We start from the raw sequence: 19,708 nt of genomic DNA on the forward strand, positions 1-19,708 counted from the left end.
AAATCATCACTCTTTAATTTTGTATTAAAATATTCACATTTGTTTTTCAAAAACAAATTATGTCAGTGAAGACAATTTCTTGGCTAGCTCTTGTAAAGATAAATTTGGTATATTTTAGCACCAATAAAATTTATGTTATTACATATTTCAAAGCTCTGAGACAAAATTAATCAGGGTGACTAGGAGTTCACCAAAATACCTCAGCTTTTTCATAATTTGAAGGAAACACGTGTTCTTCCTTAATATCTGATACTTTATTTGGGGGAAATAAAAAAATTATCTAAAAATTAACTCAATTGGCTTAATATCCTATTTCAGTCATTTACCTTTCTTCTATTTGGTCCATTCTCTCAATTAATTTGAGAAGTCTACGTAAAGTTGTACTTTTGCCAACTCTAGAAGGGCTCTCACTCACATCTGCTGGAAAAGATCAACAAAAGGTCTATTTTGTAAAAAATATGCTCATTCAGGCATTTTTAAAGGGAATTTTATTTATCCTTACATTTAAGCTTATGAATATTTCTTGGTTAAAATGAAAAAAAAAGGAGACCTAGAACTATGCTATTTTCTCATTTCAAATTCTTCATGACTTTCCACTAAGTTCACCACAGTTTTTGAAATACTTATATGTATAAGCAAGATAGTAACACACAAGCACACATAAATACATACACATACACACACATCATACTACTAGCATCTTTTTGTTCTTGGTTCTCAAAGTTTTGTCATTAAGGAGAGATGTCAACTATATATGAATAAGGATAATTAGGAGTCAAAATACTACCACATCTTTAATAGGCTTTCTTAAGAATAATATTCCAATTCTTCTGACCCTAGGTGATATCTTTCTTGAGTTGACTATTTTCTGGTCCACAAAATGCTTAGTATCCTTTCTACATCAAGGTAATTCTGTGATTTTAGCATAGGGGTATCACCTGAAACCTACAGAAGTTGATTTACCATTATCATACAGACAGTCTACCTCTTCCACTTCTAAATCTACTTCAGTATCCCACTGCCATCCATCTCTATCTACCTCTGCATCTAAACTAATTTTATAAACTGCTTTCCCTTGGGCAAAATGATTGGTAATTTCTCTGGAAAACTGGGTGTACTCTAACAAGTATATCTTTAAAACTTTGGCTTGGATTAATTAAACTATGCTAAATTCAGTTTTTAAAATGGTCCACTATATGTTTCTCGTGGCCTCTTTTAATAGGATCTGAAGAGGGTAACATGAAAGCAAATATTTGTCCCTATTATACCAGTTGAGCAATAATACATTTTCTATTTAATTTAACTCTCTTTTGGAAACAGAATTCACTGTTTCCTATGTTGTTTTCCCAAAGGCAATGATGCTCCACACTCCATGATAGTGTAGACACAGTGTATATTAGAGTCACTATAATCAAGTCACTGCTTGCCTACCATGCAGGATACCATATGTACAGACGCTCAAAGATGGCTGATGCTCTACAGATCTCCTAGAGCACACCATTACACTAGTTATGGACTTTGCATTCAAACACACAGATAGCTACTTTTACAATTGTCAAGGTTAAAACAATGATCAAGCACCAAGAAGTTTGTTCCTCTTGTCATTGTAGGTTTCAAGCAACTTGAATTACCTAAAAGTTGTAAGAAAAATGTTCGACAGAAACATGCACAGGCTTGATGCAAAGCTGAACAACTGGGTTTCTAAAGCCCTTGTTAAATTCCTAATCCTTGGAACAGAATAGTCAGTGCAGGGATCAGGGAGCAGAACCATTTGCATCCATCAGTTGCCTAAGCTTAGCCACCCTCATACATAGCACACGGCAGTGACTTTAGAAAGTCCTAAAAGAGACATAGTGCTTTATTTAATATAGCGAAAGGGCCTGATGAAAGTTTCAGTATTAGATTCAGGAAGCTTGCCAAAAGCAGAAATTTCTACATGAGGCCCCTTTATGCCTAGAATTTCTTGGAGTTACAGAAGTAAGGAGGAAAATGATTATTTCATCTGCTTCCCCAATAGTTACTCTCATGTAGGAATTTTAAGGTCCTTTTAACCTTTCCTATTTCCCTTGCCCTTATTTAGATGTTATAAGAGGAGTTTTTAAAGGTCATGTACTAGCTTCTATATTTCCACTTTTGATAGATGGTGACTTACTACTTGAGCAAAAGAAGTTGAAGCATAACTGAATGTATTACATTGCTGTAATTATATAAAATCTGAAATAAACAAAGCTGCTCCTTACCATGATTAAGAGCATGCCTAAGAGCATTTATATATGTGATAATTAGCCAGATACAGGTCATTTTAATAATGCTTGTAGTTACTATTATTTTGATCAAATTAATTCAAATGGATTTTTCTCACTTCTTAATTCTCATATCTATATAATGTCTGCTTAATAGCTACAATAAACTCTCCTTATTCATTTGCTTCATGATCGATCTCCTTTCCCACAAACCAGTCACATTCAGCAAAAGGCAAAGTTTGTAAAACCTAAATTTCTCACATATCACCATTTAGTAAGGTCAATAACTATCTGGTATGTATATCCTGCTTGCAATCTTTGTTGAAAACCTTTTAAGAAGCATCTTTAAATACTTCGTGCTTCTCCTCCAACTCTAGAAATGTATTGGGAGCTGGCACCACAGCTCAATAGGCTAAACCTCCGCCTGCGGCACCGGCACACCAGGTTCTAGTCCCGGTTGGGGCGCTGGATTCTGTCCCGGTTGCCCCTCTTCCAGGCCAGCTCTCTGCTGTGGCCCGGGAGTGTAGTGGAGGATGGCCCAAGTCCTTGGGCCCTGCACCCACTTGGGAGACCAGGAGAAGCACCTGGCTCCTGGCTTCGAATCAGCGCAATGTGCTGGCCACAGTGTGCCAGCCGCAGTGGCCATTGGAGGGTGAACCAACGGCAAAAGGAAGACCTTTCTCTCTGTCTCTCTGTCTCTCTCTCTCACTCTCCACTCTGCCTGTGAAAGGAAGGAAAGAAGGAAAGAAGGAAAGAAGGAAGGAAGGAAGGAAGGAAGGAAGGAAGGAAGGAAGGAAGGAAGGAGGGAAGGAAGGAAGGAAGGAAGGGAAAGATATGTATTGGGGAGAGGATGGTGAATATGAAGGCTGTCTTGAGATTCAGGGACTTAAATGACAGACTCTGCTCCCATGGGTTACAGATCTTTTAAATGGTCAACAATTGCTAGACATGGGAAACAAGGAATAACAACAGATGATTTAGGTTGGCAGAAGTAATGATAGAGTTCAGATACATTACCTCCTGAAGTTCTTAGAGGTAGATCTTGATCATGATGGTCTTTAAAATAAATTTTCCAGTGAAAGAAGGATGAGAATCTAGGTTGATACACTACAGAATGCACTTTCATCCCACACTGTGTGAAATACAGTGATAAGATCTGTAATTAATGGAGCAAATCTTATATGGGCTGGAGATTGTCATAGAACCCTGCATAGCACAACCCATGTAATCCTGACAGCGACTTCTATGATGAGGGTACCATTATCTCTAAAACTCAAAAAAGATTAAAATGAGGCCCAATATTCAACAGCTAGTAAGTGGTTAGTCTGCCTGATTTGAAGTCTAAGACTGATATTTAAGAAGGCCTTCAGGAAGGATTAAATGAGTTTCCAACTATCATATCAAACTTCACCATGGTCTGCCCACTCTGCCATCATGTTCTTCATTTGACTCATTATATTGCTATCATGTTAGCAGTGTTGTCAGGCTCTAAAACTGAGAGATAAAACCCTTCAGCCTCAAGACCTTGGCATTTGTTGGTCGTTCTGCCTAGAGATTCTTTCTCTCAGCTAGCTCAGTGTTTCATTTTTTCTCAACTCAAGTGTCCTCCTCTGGCCACTGCATTTAAAGCCCCTAAAACATCATGCACAGGGAGGGAAGTATTCATTTTATTACTTATTCGTTATTTGTCTTCCTCAAAATTTCTGTCCATGAGGTCAGGTATATAACTCCATCAAATGCTATAATATTTATATAAAATCATTCAATGTGTAGATGAATAAATGCATATATATATATAGACATAATAGTCTGACTCAGAGCTTGGAATACAATTAAGTCATCATGTATGACTGTTCCATAATCATTGTAAGAATCCAAATATGGGTCATCAAAATTATTAATAACCAAATCTCTTCCACATATAGTGTGTGATTTAGTAAGAGGAGAGGCCCTCAGATGTTTGTTCTCCACTTTGATTCCTAATCAAGACTCATGAAAACTCTCCCATCTGCACTGGCCCAGGAAGTCCATGGCTAAAGAGGATTTGAAGCAAAAATATACGTAAACATATAAGGTGACTTTAAAATTTCATGGAAAATGAAATGTAAACATAGTTTATTTTGCTATAAGTGGCTTTTTTCTTTTTCTTTTTCTTTTTTTTCTTTTTTTTAATTTTTATTTTTTTGACAGGCAGAGTTAGACAGTGAGAGAGACAGACAGACAAAAAGGTCTTCCTTTTTCCGTTGGTTCACGCCCCAAATGGCCGCCACAGCTGGCGCTGCGCCGATCCGAAGCCAGGAGCCAGGTGCTTCCTCCTGGCCTCCCATGGGGTGCAGGGCCCAAGCACTTGGGCCATCCTCCACTGCCCTCCCGGGCCACAGCAGAGAGCTTGACTGGAAGAGGGGCAACCGGGACAGAATCCGGTGCCCCGACTGGGACTAGAACCCAGTGTGCCGGCGCCGCAGGCGGAGGATTAGCCTAGTGAGCCGCGGCACCGGCCTGTAAGTGGTTTTTTTTAAACCCATGCACAGTTTTTCATAGTACACATTTCCCATGAACCTTAGGAAGACCGTTATATATACATGCTTACACAAAGTCCCCCTTTTCTGTGGGCTTTCAGGCTCCACCAACCAATGGAAACATGACCTTTGGGGGACTATCATGGCACATATGCTCTCCTGTGGACCTATGCAGATAACAAAACTGAGTGAAGCTGACTCAGGGAGACCATTGTAACATTTTAAAAGTGTTATTTTGGTGAAAAATTTTTGAAATTTATGTATAGTTTTTTCCTAATAAGCATTTCCCGTAAAGTTTTTGAAAACCGTTCAAAAATAGATAAAGGCAGGTGCTCCACCTTAAATTCAACTAATTCCAAGGTGTGTGTGTGCTGTGCAATAGGGCCCGGTGGTGCTACTTGTTTTGGTTTCTTTGGTTTGTAGAGAGGCAAGAAATTAGATTTTGATGCAAAATGTTTCTTATTGTAGGTAACAAAAATTAATGTATAAAGACTAAAATAGCATTATGGAAACACTGTAGAACTATGCTTCATTGGCCACCATTTCCTAATTAGCATAATCTGTTATTCTCCTTTTCTACTGTCAAAGTTGAAATATAGTAGAGAAAATATTAAAGCCAAATACACTGTGGAAAACATCTTAATTTCCTCCCATTAGAATACAGAATCTGCACTCAGTTTCGCATCTTCTCTGAGCTTCAATATCTTATAAAAGTTCAGATACAGATTGAATAGAATTAGGATCAAACTTCTGGAGTGTAAAATCTTCATATAATAATTGATTTATTTTGTAAAATAATTGATTTATTAAGTTAAAAAGCAACTAATTCAGTGTACAAACTGTCATTTTCATGATTGCAAACAATATTTATATCTTAACTGCCTTTGGAAAAAAGGAACAAGAATTTAAAGTTGAAAAAGTCCAATTAGAAAAAACAACATAATCAAACATCTATTCTTGCTCCTAATTATGCACTTCTGTCTAAAAATTAGTCCCTTTAAAAGAGAAGGAAAGTGACAGCTCTTAGGGTGAAATTTATAATGGACAATGTGTTATTTTTCCATGATTTCATTTATAGTACTTTTGTCTCCAAAAAAACATGGGAAGAACTGAAGAAGAAAAAAGTCAAATTTTCAACAGTGATTGTATACCAATCGGTGATTTACTAATCGATTTTACCAAAGATGGCTTATTGCTCCATTTTGTTTCTCACTTAGAAATAAGTAGGGTGGGAATTTGGCACAGTAGTTAGGACAACGCTTGGGATCCGTACATCCTGTATCAGAGTACTTGGGTTTGAGTACTAGCTCCTCTCACAATCCTAGCTCCCTGTTAAGGGCACCATGAGAGGCAGCAGGTGATGAAGATGATGGCTCAAGCAGCTAGGTCCTTACCCCCCATATGGGAGACCCAGATTGAGTTCCCAATTCCCGGTTATAGCTTCTCCCAGGCCTAGCCATTGTGGACATTTGAGGAGTCAATCAGTAGATAGGAAATAATTCTTTCTCCCTTTCTCCTAACCTCCTTCCCTCCTTCCTTCCCTCCCTCTCTCCCTCCATCCATCCATCCGTCCTTCTGTCCTTCCTTCCTTGTCTCTCAGCACCACCCTCCTCTCTCTGCCTTTCAAATAAAAATATTGTTAAAAAAGAAATAGGCAATTTCCCTTAACTACAAGTATTTTAATAATATAATGTGTTTACTAAGGTTTCAGAAATTCTTATTCTGAAATCACAATATCTTATGACTATTTAAAGGATGTATCTTATATCATCCTCTCATTTAGAATAATGGCTACATGATTTTAGATGCAAAACATGGAGAAGAATTGTACAAGGGCTTTGTGTATGCTACCTCTAATTTCTACAACCAAGTCGAATAGGGGTTATTCTTTTTAATGAACAAAGGCAGTTTCAAACAAGTTGAAAAACAAATATTAAAAACTCAGTGTTTAAAACAACTCAGAGCTAAGTGGCTCCAATGTCTTACTTTCCCCAGTGTGTGTGCTTGTGTTTTTATTTGAGTGCTATGGTTTGAATACTGACAATAACTTGATCTTTGTTTATATACACCTGAGAATTCTTTCTGGTATTTTAGATTTATACCACAAAGCTTATCAACCTGCTTATTTCTCAGGCCAGATGTTACAGAGAGAGTGAGGCCAATAACAAGTAACTTGTTAAGAATTTCTTGTTGACTTCTATTTTGACCTAGAGAGAACTTATTCTGTAAAATTTTATCTTCACAACAAAGATAACACATTTATTCTTTTAAGTACTGGCAAAGCTAAAGCCCATATTCCCAGTGACATAATAAAAATCTAAAACCTGAAGGTAAATAAACTATCCTGAAGTGAATATTTGAAAAGATTTTAGTCAGTTACTCTGTTGTTCTCTTTATCTTAATATTACAATTTATTTAAATTGAAATACTCAATACAAGTTTCAATTATCCAATCCACAGTTAAGCATTTTAAAAAGAGTAAATACAAATTTACCTTATCCTGATGGCCAAAACCTGTGAAATTTTCTCATGAACTGGTGACTACATAATAAAACTAATTAGGTAAAAACTTAAGCAGAATCAAGTAGCAGAACATCTTAAAAGTAGTAATATTGGAGCCAGCACTGTGGCTTAGTGAGTAAAGCTGCCACCTGTGGCACCAGCAGCCCATATGGGTGCCGGTTTGAGTCCCAGCAGCTCAGCTTCTGATCTAGCTCCTCTTAAGGCCCCTGGGGAAAGCAGTGGAAAATGGCCCAAGTGCTTGAAGCCTTGTACCCATGTAGGAGACCTGGCAGAAGGCTGCTGTGGCTATTTGGGAAGGGAACCAGTAGATAGAATCTCTCTCTCTCTCTCTCCCTCTCTCTCTGTCTCTCCCTCCCTTTTTTCTCTCTCTCTCCCTCCCTCTCTCTCTGTAACTTTAACTTTCAAATAAGTAAAAACAATATGGCTGAGATCAAGTTTAAAAATATTAGTAATACTATAAAGTGCACAAGCTATACACATATTCAAAGGCAGATCAGATAGCATCATACTGCATTCAAAAATTTCATTTCTTCCAGGTTTGGATATTCAAACTAAATGAAAGTAAAAGTTTATCAATACTGTCTGGTTATCATTCCAACAATAAGATACAATTCATACACCAAATTTTAAGTATGCAAGTCTATGTTAAATACAGTACATTAAAATAAAGAGAAAATTGATGTTTCTAAGAATATTCAATAGTTCTGTATGTCATGTTCAATACATGCCTCTGAATAACTTAATTTTTCTCTAACTAAATCTATGTTTACTCAAGTTTTTCAATTTCTACCTAACCACCAGTTCGTTTGGAATTGTTCATTACACAATCTTTGTATAAATGTTTCTAAGAATTATTAAATTGCTTTTTAATTTATCAAATTACTCTTTTTTATTATTAACTTTCATTTATAAAATGTTTTGGATTTTTTTGATATTTTAATTTATTTGAAAGGCAAAGTTACAGAGAGAAAAGACGAGACGGAGAACTTCCATCTGCCCATGAGCAGGGCAGTGGATAGGAAGTGGAGCAGCCAGGACTCAAACCAGCACCTGTAAGTAATGCCAGTGTTGCAGGGATGGCTTAATCTGCTATGCCACAACACTGGTCCCTTAACTTGCATTTTTAAATAGCTAGTACAATTAAACATTTTTTCACTTTTTTTGCCATTTATAATTCTTCGTCAACCACTTAGTATGCCTTCACTTCATCTTTATTCTGGGATTAGTTTTTACTGTGACCTTTGAGAGATAATCATCTACCAACAAAATTGACCTAAGGTCACATATTGCAAACATGTTTCTCATTTTATTTCTTTTTTCTTGTTTTGTTCTTTTCTTCTTTTTTTTAGTTTTTAATAAATTAAGTATACGTCATAGATACATTTCTTATTTTTTAACTCAGAAACCTTTTATTTATGGTATACAAACTTTGTGTATTTCATAAATACACATTTAGGGAGATAGTGAGACACCCTATGTTTTAATGTTAATGGCATAAACAGTCAAAGAATGAATAGTGATTTATTTAGAAAGCATTATTTAGAAAAGGGCATTTGAATGTTCTGTCTGCCAAGGTTATGCAAATTATCTCTACAGCTGCTCCAAATTTTTCATCAATGTTAAGTGCGATATTTAATCACATTCACTAATAAATATTTCCTTTGTTCCACATAGTTTGACATTCATTAAATAAGTACATGTTAACAACTATATGGACCAAGGTCTAAAAAATGTGAATGAGGTTGAACACATTGTGGATTCTAGTTGGAAACAATCTCTGGAAAGGTTCACATTTTCCTGTGAATAACACTTCTCATGGAGGCCCTTATTTCTTCTGCCCATGAAGCTTCTTTTGCAGGTGCCCCAGTGGTATATCAGGGTTTTATCTTGCTTTTTTCCCATATCAACCAAATAACCTATGAATAGTGTGTGAAATGAGCTGAGTAAGATTTGCAGATGTAGTTGCATATATGCATACACATACACACACAAATATATGTGTGTGTATATGTATATATTTATTCTGAATATCATACATATTCTATATTCCTGCTGGCCAGTGATAATTTCCCCACATGTTTACCTCTGAGACCTGTGTTTTCTCTTTGTTTTCTGTCATTGTGGTCAATGATGATGGTCTCTCATTTATTTCAATTACCTCTAGCTCTCTGTGTCCTTTGGCTTTTATGCCATCTGCTTCTCTCCATGACACTGCTCATATCCATGTCCTCCATGTTCAATTTTATTTCCATGTTTCTAAATATTCACTGTTTTCCAACAACCTGTCAGAACACTACCTCCATCAAGGACGTTTCCATACTCATATGGAATTAACTTCACCCTTTGAGTTGTTCTCAAGCTTCAGTATGGATATAAGAATGCTCTTTGAAACTGACAGTAATGCAGTTACCTGGCTCCTTCCCAAAGTATTTGGCAAATGATTCTGATGCATACAATCCAGAAATATATTCTTGAGAACAATTTAGTTTTTAACTTTTCTGAGTCAAAACAGGATTTTGACTTCTTATCACTGTAAACATGAAGGTAGGGCTATCTTTGTAGTTCAGTACCCCCTTGCCATTAATCTAACTACTTATTTATCCATTTACAATCTGCAGCTCCTTAACTAACTATTTAGAAAAAGAAAGGTACTAGCAAATGTTTAAGACACTGAGTTCTTAAATTAGTCAATTTTAGTGTTGAAGGTAAATTCACATTTGGTTTAGCTGCTCAGCTGTTCTGAACTTTGGATATCAGAAGTATACAAGTGGGTTTCCATTTTCCTTTATTCATGTTTTAATAAGGAAACTATCCTGAGAACAGTCTTAAGAATACTTCCCATATGACATTGTACAAATTAAAGAAAAATAAGAAAAGATGAAGGAGGGAGTATAGGAGTGAGGGAGAAAGGGAGGGTAGGGTGGAAAGTATCATTATACTCAAAATATGTGTTTGGAATCTCTGTTACAAGTAGTAAAAGGCAATTTCTTTTTTCTTTTTTTTTTCTTTTCTTTTTTTTTTTTTTTTTTTGACAGGCAGAGTGGACAGTGAGAGAGAGAGACAAAGAGAAAGGTCTTCCTTTGCCGTTGGTTCACCCTCCAATGGCTGTCACGGCCGGCGTGCTGCAGACAGCGCATCGTGCTGATCCGATGGCAGGAGCCAGGTACTTCTCCTGGTCTCCCATGGGGTGCAGGGCCCAAGGACTTGGGCCATCCTCCACTGCACTCCCTGGCCACAGCAGAGAGCTGGGCTGGAAGAGGGGCAACTGGGACAGAATGCGGCGCCCCGACCAGGACTAGAACCCGGTGTGCTGACGCCCCAAGGCGGAGGATTAGCCTAGTGATCCGCGGCGCCGTTTCTAACTAGAATTCCTTCTACTCCTCACTTCCAATCTTCAAAGGAAGAGAGTTTGTATCTATTTGTAAGACAGAAAAAAGGTTGGATGCACAGATTCATCTTCCTTTTCTTCTCTTCTAAATTAGAGTGGATATTTGGACTGTTACAGTGTCTTGGTGGGAGAATTTAATTTTGATGGAAACCTATTTAAGAACGTCATTAAGATTCATGCTGATTCATAGGATCCATGGCATTCTTCAGTATAATTACAATAAAGCTGGCATTTTGACCAATCACAAAAGTTATATTATCCCAGCCGGTGCCACGGCTCACTAGGTTAATCCTCCACTTGCGGCGCCAGCACACCGGGTTCTAGTCCCGGTCGGGGCACCAGATTCTGTCCCGGTTGCCCCTCTTCCAGGCCAGCTCTCTGCTGTGGCCAGGGAGTACAGTGGAGGATGGCCCAAGTGCTTGGGCCCTGCACCCCATGAGAGACCAGGATAAGTACCTAGCTCCTGCCATCGGATCAGTGTGGTGCACTGGCGGCAGCGCGCCGGCTGCGGCGGCCATTGGAGGGTGAACCAACGGCACAAGGAAGACCTTTCTCTCTGTCTCTCTCTCTCACTGTCCACTCTGCCTGTCAAAAAAAAAAAGTTACATTATTCCTATATTGTGTGGACTTGTAGGTTTAATGCAGCATTGCATATGATCAATAAGCACAGATCATCATCGTGATTATTATCACTATTATCTTCAATATAAGCATTCCTTTTTATTTATTTATTTGACAGGGAGAAAGAAGAAAAAAGGCAGGCAGATACGTCTCATTCACTCTCTAAATGTTCACAACAGCCAGGGCTAGTACAGACTGAAGCCAGGAGATTAGAACTCCATCTAGGACTGTTACATACATGTCAAGGACCCAACTATTTGAGCCATTACCTGCTATTCCCAGGTTGCACATTTGTAGGAAGCTGGAATTAGAAGTAGAGCCAGGCCGGCGCCGCAGCTCTCTAGGCTAATCCTTCACCTTGCGGTGCTGGCACACCAGGTTCTAGTCCCGGTCAGAGCACCGGATTCTGTCCCGGTTGCCCCTCTTCCAGGCCAGCTCTCTGCTGTGGCCAGGGAGTGCAGTGGAGGATGGCCCAAGTGCTTGGGCCCTGCACCCCATGGGAGACCAGGAGGAGCACCTGGCTCCTGCCATTGGATCAGTGAGGTGCGCCGGCCGCAGCGCGCCAGCCGGGGCGGCCATTGGAGGGTGAACCAATGGCAAAGGAAGACCTTTCTCTCTGTCTCTCTATCTCACTGTCCACTCTGCCTGTCAAAGAAAGAAAGAAAGAAAGAAAGAAAGAAGAGCCAGGCATTGAACCCAGGTATTCAGATAAGGATTAAGGCATCGTTAGTGGTTTGCCTAGAACTCATCTGAAGATTCTTCCTATTAGTGAGTCACGGCTGTCCTAGGCTTCAGGCTCCTGTTTTAATTCCTCCAAATATTCCTCTAGCTGTAATTTTCAGTTTTTCCTGATTTTATACCATTAGCATACCTCTTTCTCTAGCCAACTTGATTCAAATTTTTCTGCCTCTGGCCTGTTGGCATCTTAATCCTTTTGATGCATATTTTAGCTTTAAACAGTGTTTATTATAGGAGTGTCAATTGTTAAATCAACAACAGGAGTCACTGTGCACCTACTCCCCATGTAGGATTTCTGTCCTTAATGTGTTGTACTATGAGAATTAATGGTAAAACTACTACTCAAACAGTGCTTTATACTTTGTGTATCTGCATGGGTGCAAACTGTCAAAATCTTAGTATATACTAAGTTGAACTTCTGTATAAAAAGATAATTGAAAATGAATCTTGATGAAGAATGGGATGGGAGAGGGAGTGCGAGATGGGATGGTTGTGGGTGGGAGGGAGATTATGGGGGGAAAGCCGCTATAATTCAAAGGGTGTACTTTGGAAATTTATATTTATTAAATAAAAGTCGAAAAAAACCCATGCCATATATGGCCATTATTTGAATAACTGACTCTTGAGTATTAATTTTTTTCATGTAAAAAAAATTAAATAAATAAATAAATGTTAATGTAACTAGCATACCACCTGAACAAAGCATATATTCAATCCTATAACTTGAATGTGAATCTCATAAATCCTAGCCTTAGCTTTGTCAGTTCTGGTAACTTGGGATATTTCCATATTTCTTGACTGCTTGTTGCACAGAAGAGCATGATATATTCACAGGCTGAAACCATAAAAGAGTCTTTGCTCTCATTTCCTTCTCCTACTCTGAGATATTCTGTTTCTGATATTTCAAAACACAATTTCCTTAACATTTAGTATCCATGTCTTCTAATTTATCTGTAAAATGGTTTTGATCTTATAATTTACAGATACTTTTTCAATCATAATATAAAAGGGGATATATTTGTCAAATATAGATAAAAATGGGACAGAAATAAGAAATAATGATACAAAATGAAAACGTTAATTATAATATATATAATAGATATAACTACATATAATCTAATCTAATAATATATAGTGATCTATTTAAACAAAGTGGCTAAAATAGCAGTATTGTGTTATCCTTGCCATCTTTCAAACTTTTGGCCTTTAAGAATCATGGTTACACCTACCAGTAAAAGATCATAGGAAGCTCAAAGCATATACTAGAAAATATCTTTGGGAAAATGGCAGGGCAAAGTCACTACTTATCAATAGTCACAATGAACGTTAATGGACTCAACTCTCCAGTTAAAAGGCACAGACTGGTTGAATGGATTAAGGAACAAAACCCATCTATTTGCTGCCTACAAGAAACACATCATTCCAACAAAGATGCATGCAGACTGAAAGTGAAAGGTTGGAAAAAGATATTCCATGCCAACAGAAATGAAAAAAAAGCAGGTGTAGCCATATTAATATCAGACAAAATAAACTTTAACACAAAAACTGTTAAGAGACAAAGAGGGACACTATATAATGATTAAAGGTTCAATTCAACAGGAAGATGTAACTATTATAAGTATATACGCACCTAATTACAGGGCACTGGTTTATTTAAAATATATGTTAAGGGACTTAAAGGGAGATTTAGATTCCAATACAATAGTACTAGGGTGTCGCTCCCCCTCTTCGTGGAGGAACGACACAGGACCCTGCGCTGTTCTTTCGTCTGCTCGGCCCTCCCCGGGTTTGCTGCTGGTTCTTCCCGGGTTGGCTACTGACCCTTCCACCTCCATGGAAGGGCGGTTCCCCCTGGCCACTTTCCCCACTTCCGCGGGGGAGCGGCACACCGCCGGCCGGCTCTCTCGGGGGCTGCACAGGTGTTCCTTCAGATAGATGTTCCCCTTAGATGTTCCTGGTGCATGCCATCTCTCTCCTCCTTTATAGTCCATAGAAAACCTAAATAGACCCATAACTGAGACAGAAATTGAAACAGTAATAAAGGCCCTCCCAACAAAGAAAAGTCCAGGACCAGATGGATTCACTGCTGACTTCTCCCAGACATTTAAAGAAGAACTAACTCCAATTCTTCTCAAACTATTCAGATCAAAAAGATGGAATCCTCCCAAATTCTTTCTATGAAGCCAACATCACCTTAATACCTAAGCCAGAGAAAGATGCAGCACTGAAAGAAAATTACAGACCAATATCCCTGATGAACATAGACGGAAAATCCTCAACAAAATTCTCACCAATAAAATACAACAACACATCAGAAAAATCATCCACCCAGACCAAGTGGGATTTATCCCTGGTATGCAGGGATGGTTTAATGTGTGCAAAACAATCAATGTGATACACCACATTAACAGACTGCAGAAGAGAAACCATATGATTACCTCAATAGATGCAGAGAACGCATTGGATAAAATACAACACCCTTTCATGATGAAAACTCTAAGCAAACTGGGTATAGAACAAACATTCCTCAATACAATCAAAGCAATCTATGAAAAAACCACAGCCAACATCCTATTGAATGGGGAAAAGTTGGAAGCATTTCCACTGAGATCTGGTACCAGACAGGGATGCCCACTCTCACCACTGCTATTCAACATAGTTCTGGAAGTTTTAGCCAGAGCCATCAGACAAGAAAAAGAAATTAAAGGGATACAAATTGAGAAGGAAGAAGTCAAACTATCCCTCTTTTCAGAGGCTATGTTTCTTTATTGAGGGTATCCAAAGAACTCTACTAAGAGACTATTGGAACTCATAGAAGAGTTTGGCAAAGTAGCAGGATATAAAATCAATGCACAAAAATCAACAGCCTTTGTATACACAAGCAATGCCTCAGCTGAGAAAGAACTGCTAAGATCAATCCCATTCACAATAGCTACAAAAACAATCAAATACCTTGGAATAAACTTAACCAAGGACATTAATCTCTACAAAGAGAATAACAAAACCTTAAAGAAAGAAATAGAAGAGGATACCAAAAAAATGGAAAAATCTTCCATGCTCATGGATTGGAAGAATCAACATCATCAAAATGTCCATTCTCCCAAAAACAATTTATAGATTCAATGCAATCCCAATCAAGATACCAAAGACATTCTTCTCAGATCTAGAAAAAATGATGCTGAAATTCATATGGATACACAGGAGACCTCCAATAGCTAAAGCAATTTTGTACAACAAAAACAAAGCCAGAGGCATCACAATACCAGATTTCAGGACATACTACAGGGCAGTTGTAATCAAAACAGCATGGTACTGGTACAGAAACAGATGGATAGACCAATGGAACAGAATTGAAACACCAAAAATCAACCCAAACATCTACAGCCAACTTATATTTGATCACGGATCCAAAACCAATTCCTGGAGTAAGGAAAGTCTATTCAATAAATGGTGCTGGGAAAACTGGATTTCCACGTGCAGAATCATGAAGCAAGACCCCTACCTTACACCTTACACAAAAATCCACTCAGCATGGATTAAAGATCTAATTCTACGACACGACACCATCAAACTATTAGAGACCATTGGAGAAACCCTTCAAGATATTGGCACTGGCAAAGACTTCCTGGAAAAGACCCTAGACATGCAGGCAGTCAAAGCCAAAATTAACTATTGGGATTGAATCAAATTAAGAAGTTTCTGTACCGCAAAAGAAACAGTCAGGTGAGTGAAGAGACAACCGACAGAATGGGAAAATATATTTGCAAACTATGCTACAGATAAAGGATTAATAACCAGAATCTACAAAGAGATCAAGAAACCCCACAACAACAAAACAAACAACCCACTTAAGAGATGGGCCAAGGACCTCAATAGACATTTTTCAAAAGAGGAAATCCAAATGGACAACACACACATGAAAACATGTTCAAGATCACTAGCAATCAGGGACATGCAAATCAAAACCACAATGAGGTTCCACCTCACCCCGGTTAGAATGGCTCACATTCAGAAATCTACCAACAACAGATGCTGGAGAGGATGTGGGGAAAAAGGGACACTAACCCACTGTTGGTGGGAATGTAAACTGGTAAAGCCACTATGGAAGTCAGTCTGAAGATTCCTCAGAAACCTGAATATAACCCTACCATTCAACCCAGCCATACCACTCCTTGGAATTTACCCAAAGGAAATTAAATTGGCAAACAAACAAGCTGTCTGCACCTTAATGTTTATTGCAGCTCAATTCACAATAGCTAAGACCTGGAACCAACCTAAATGCCCATCAACGGTAGACTGGATAAAGAAATTATGGGATATGTACTCTATAGAATACTATACAGCAGTAAAAAAAAAAAAAAAAAAACAATGAAATCCGGTCATTTGCAACAAAATGGAGGAATCTGGAAAATATTATGCTGAGTGAATTAAGCCAGTTCCCAAGGGACAAATATCATATGTTCTCCCTGATCGGTGACAACTAACCAAGCACCAAAAAGGAAATCTGTTCAAGTGAAATGGACACTATTTGAAATGGTGACTTGATCAGCCCTTGCCCTGATTGTTGATGAAAACTTAATACTTTATCCCTCCTAGTATTTTTTTTTGTTTGTTCTACTTAATACTATAGGTTGAATTCTGTAATTAATACACAGTTATTCTTAAGTGTTAAAACTTGACTGAAAAGTGATCCCTGTTAAATATAAGACTGGGAATAAGAGATGGAAGAGATGTACAATTTGCGACATGCTCAAGCTGACTTACCCCAAACGGTAGCATTAGAAACATGCCAGGGGATTCCAATTCAATCCCATCAAAGTGGCATGTACCAATGCCATCTCACTAGTCCAAGTGATCAATTTCTGTTCACAGTTGATCACAATGTTAGCACTAAGAGTCAAAGGGATCACATAAACAAGACTAGTGTCTGCAAATACTAGCTGATAGAATAAAAAAGGGAGAGAACGATCCAACATGGGAAGCAGGATACACAGCAGACTCATAGAATGGCAGATGTCCTAAACAGCACGCTGGCCTCAGAATCAGCCCTTAAGGTATTCAGATCCTGCTGAAAAGCCCATGAGAGTATTTCAGGCATGGAAAGCCAAGACACTCTGGAAAAAAAATGACCTAAATGAAAGATCTCTGCTTCGATTTCCCAGTGGAAAGAACAAGTCATCAAAGAAGGAGATACCTTTCTCTGAAGGGAGGAGAGAACTTCCACTTTGACTATGACCTTGTCTAAATATGATCAGTCGGTGAACTCAAAAGGCTTCCATAGCCTTGGCAGCTCATGACAAGAGCCTAGGGTGATTACTGATGCCATAAACAAGAGTGTCAATTTGTTAAGTCAACAACAGGAGTCACTGTGCACTTACTCCTTATGTGGGATCTCTGTCCTTAATGTGCTCTACCTTGTGATTTAATGCTATAACCAGTACTCAAACAGTATTTTTTCACTTTGTGTTTCTATGTGGGTACAAACTGTTGAAATCTTTACTTAATATATACTAAACTGATTTCTGTATATAAAGAGAATTGAAAATATATCTTGATGTGAATGGAATGGGAGAAGAAGTGGGAAAGGGGAGGGTTGCAGGCGGGAGGGAAGTTATGAGGGGGGGAGCCATTGTAATCCATAAGCTGTACTTTGGAAATTTATATTCATTTAATAAATGTTAAAAAAAAAAGAGTCATGGTTACAGGGCTGATACGTGTCTCACTAGGCTAATACTCCGCCTCTGGCACCGAAATCCCATATGGCCCCGGATTCTAGTCCCGGTTGCTCCTCTTCCAGTCAAGCTCTCTGCTGTGGCCCGGGAAGGCAGTGGAGGATGGCCCAAGTGCTTGAGCCCTGCACCCGCATGGGAGACCAGGAAGAAGCACCTGTCTTCTGGCTTTGGATTGGCATAGCTCTGGCTGTAGAGGTCATTTTGTGGGTGAACCAACAGAAGGAAGACTTTTCTCTCTGTCTCTCCCTCTCACTATCTGTTACTCTACCTGTCAAAGAAATAAAAAATCTTTAAAAAAAAAAAAGAATCATGGTTACATTGCTCACTGTTATGATAATCAAAAATGCAATAAATAACTCTCCAAATGCAATGACTCATGTCTTCCGATAAAGGCTTGTGAGAAATTGTGGACCAGGCCATGTTCTGTCCTGCTCCAGCCCTCATTCATGTACATGAGGATATGAACAGTATCCCTTGGAGTTGTTTACATATTTGCCCAACTCCAAACTCTCCAAGTGATCAATGCTTTTCAATTGTGCCATCTTTCTTGAAGAGGCAAAACATAAAATTTAGATTAAAAAATATGAACTCCATGTTAAAAGAGCTTACTGCAAAAGACTGTTCAGGGAAAATCCATTTTTTCAATGGTTGGGATTCTATTATATTAAGTTACAGAATTAAAAAATATATTCTATTGATAGGCTTATACCTTATGCTATTTAAAGGTTAGAAGTAGAAGGTGGTCTGGTGGGAAGTCTAAAAAAGCAAGGTGTCATTGTAATTAAACAAAACATTGGCAAAATAAAGTTAAAACCAAATAGAGAACTCAAAGTCTATTTTAGAATAATCCAAATTATCATCAATAATTCTATTTATTTGTCCTCTTAATGTTTACTTTTACTAAATATAATTAGCTATACAGCATATTTTTGAAAACTTGTAGTGAATGCTCTTAGGGTAACTATTTAAATGACAACATTTAAATTTCAAAATATATTCTTTTCCATGATCAAAGATTTCACACAGTTTTTACAATCTCATAGCATATTTTCTATTGTCAAAGTATTTTATGTCCACAATAAATTTTTCAGTTTTTTCATATTTTAACCTCTATTCATTGCTACCATAAAGCTCCACATAATTTTTTATTATGCCAAATCAAAGAAAATGCATATATATATACATATATATATGTACATGTGGCCAAGCTGTAATGTGTGGCACTGAATTCTTGTGCATAATGGAATAATTCAGGAGCAGACACCTGACCAAGTTGGATTATGTCGTCTTTCTCAAAGATATACTGTCGCAATAGAGATAGAAGCTGAAAGCCAAAGTATATACTCTTAAGGGTATTATTCAAAAAAGGTTCAAAAATCCCAAATGATTTACCCATTTCATAAAAATTATGCATTAGAATTATTCTTAATAATGAGTTTTAATTTATTTGTCTCTTTTTTTGGGGGGGGGGCAGGCAGAGTGGACAGTGAGAGAGAGGGAGAGACAGAGAGAAAGATCTTCCTTTTCCATTGGTTCACCCTTCAATGGCCACTGCGGCTGGCATGCTGCGGTCAGCGCATTGCGCTGATCTGAAGCCAGGAGCCAGTTGCTTCTCCTGGTATCCCATGCGAGTGCAGGGCCCAAGGACTTGGGCCATCCTCCACTGCACTCCCGGGCCACAGCAGAGAGCTGGCCTGGAAGAGGGGCAACCAGGACAGAATCCGGCGCCCCGACCGGGACTAGAACCCGGTGTGCCCTCGCCGCAAGGCGGAGGATTAGCCTATTGAGCCATGGCACGGGCCATCATATTTGTTTTACATTGTTTGCAGAAGCTCCTCACTAACATAATAATAGAAAATCACCCTTTTTTCTGATATAGTCAAGACAGCCAATCTTATTCAGCATGCTACATTACTGTTTTCTTAAGAAACAGCTTTGAACATT

The 19,708-nt window shown here is 38.3% G+C and overlaps 1 protein-coding gene and 1 long non-coding RNA gene across 6 annotated transcripts in view; one reads left to right on the plus strand and one right to left on the minus strand.

The window, feature by feature from the left end:
• CTNNA3 (catenin alpha 3) overlaps nucleotides 1-19,708 on the minus strand; it is a 1,675,875-nt gene that overhangs the window by 365,969 nt on the left and 1,290,198 nt on the right. The window lies entirely within an intron of this gene.
• LOC127484125 (uncharacterized) overlaps nucleotides 4,140-19,708 on the plus strand; it is a 42,021-nt gene continuing 26,452 nt past the window's right edge. The window contains exons 1-2 of the long non-coding RNA XR_007910887.2: nucleotides 4,140-4,304; nucleotides 8,238-8,337. This is a non-coding gene — a long non-coding RNA (uncharacterized lncRNA). The remainder of the gene's footprint in view (nucleotides 4,305-8,237; nucleotides 8,338-19,708) is intronic.

Source organism: Oryctolagus cuniculus, chromosome 15 (assembly GCF_964237555.1).
Source record: "Oryctolagus cuniculus chromosome 15, mOryCun1.1, whole genome shotgun sequence".
Lineage (NCBI taxonomy): Eukaryota > Metazoa > Chordata > Mammalia > Lagomorpha > Leporidae > Oryctolagus > Oryctolagus cuniculus.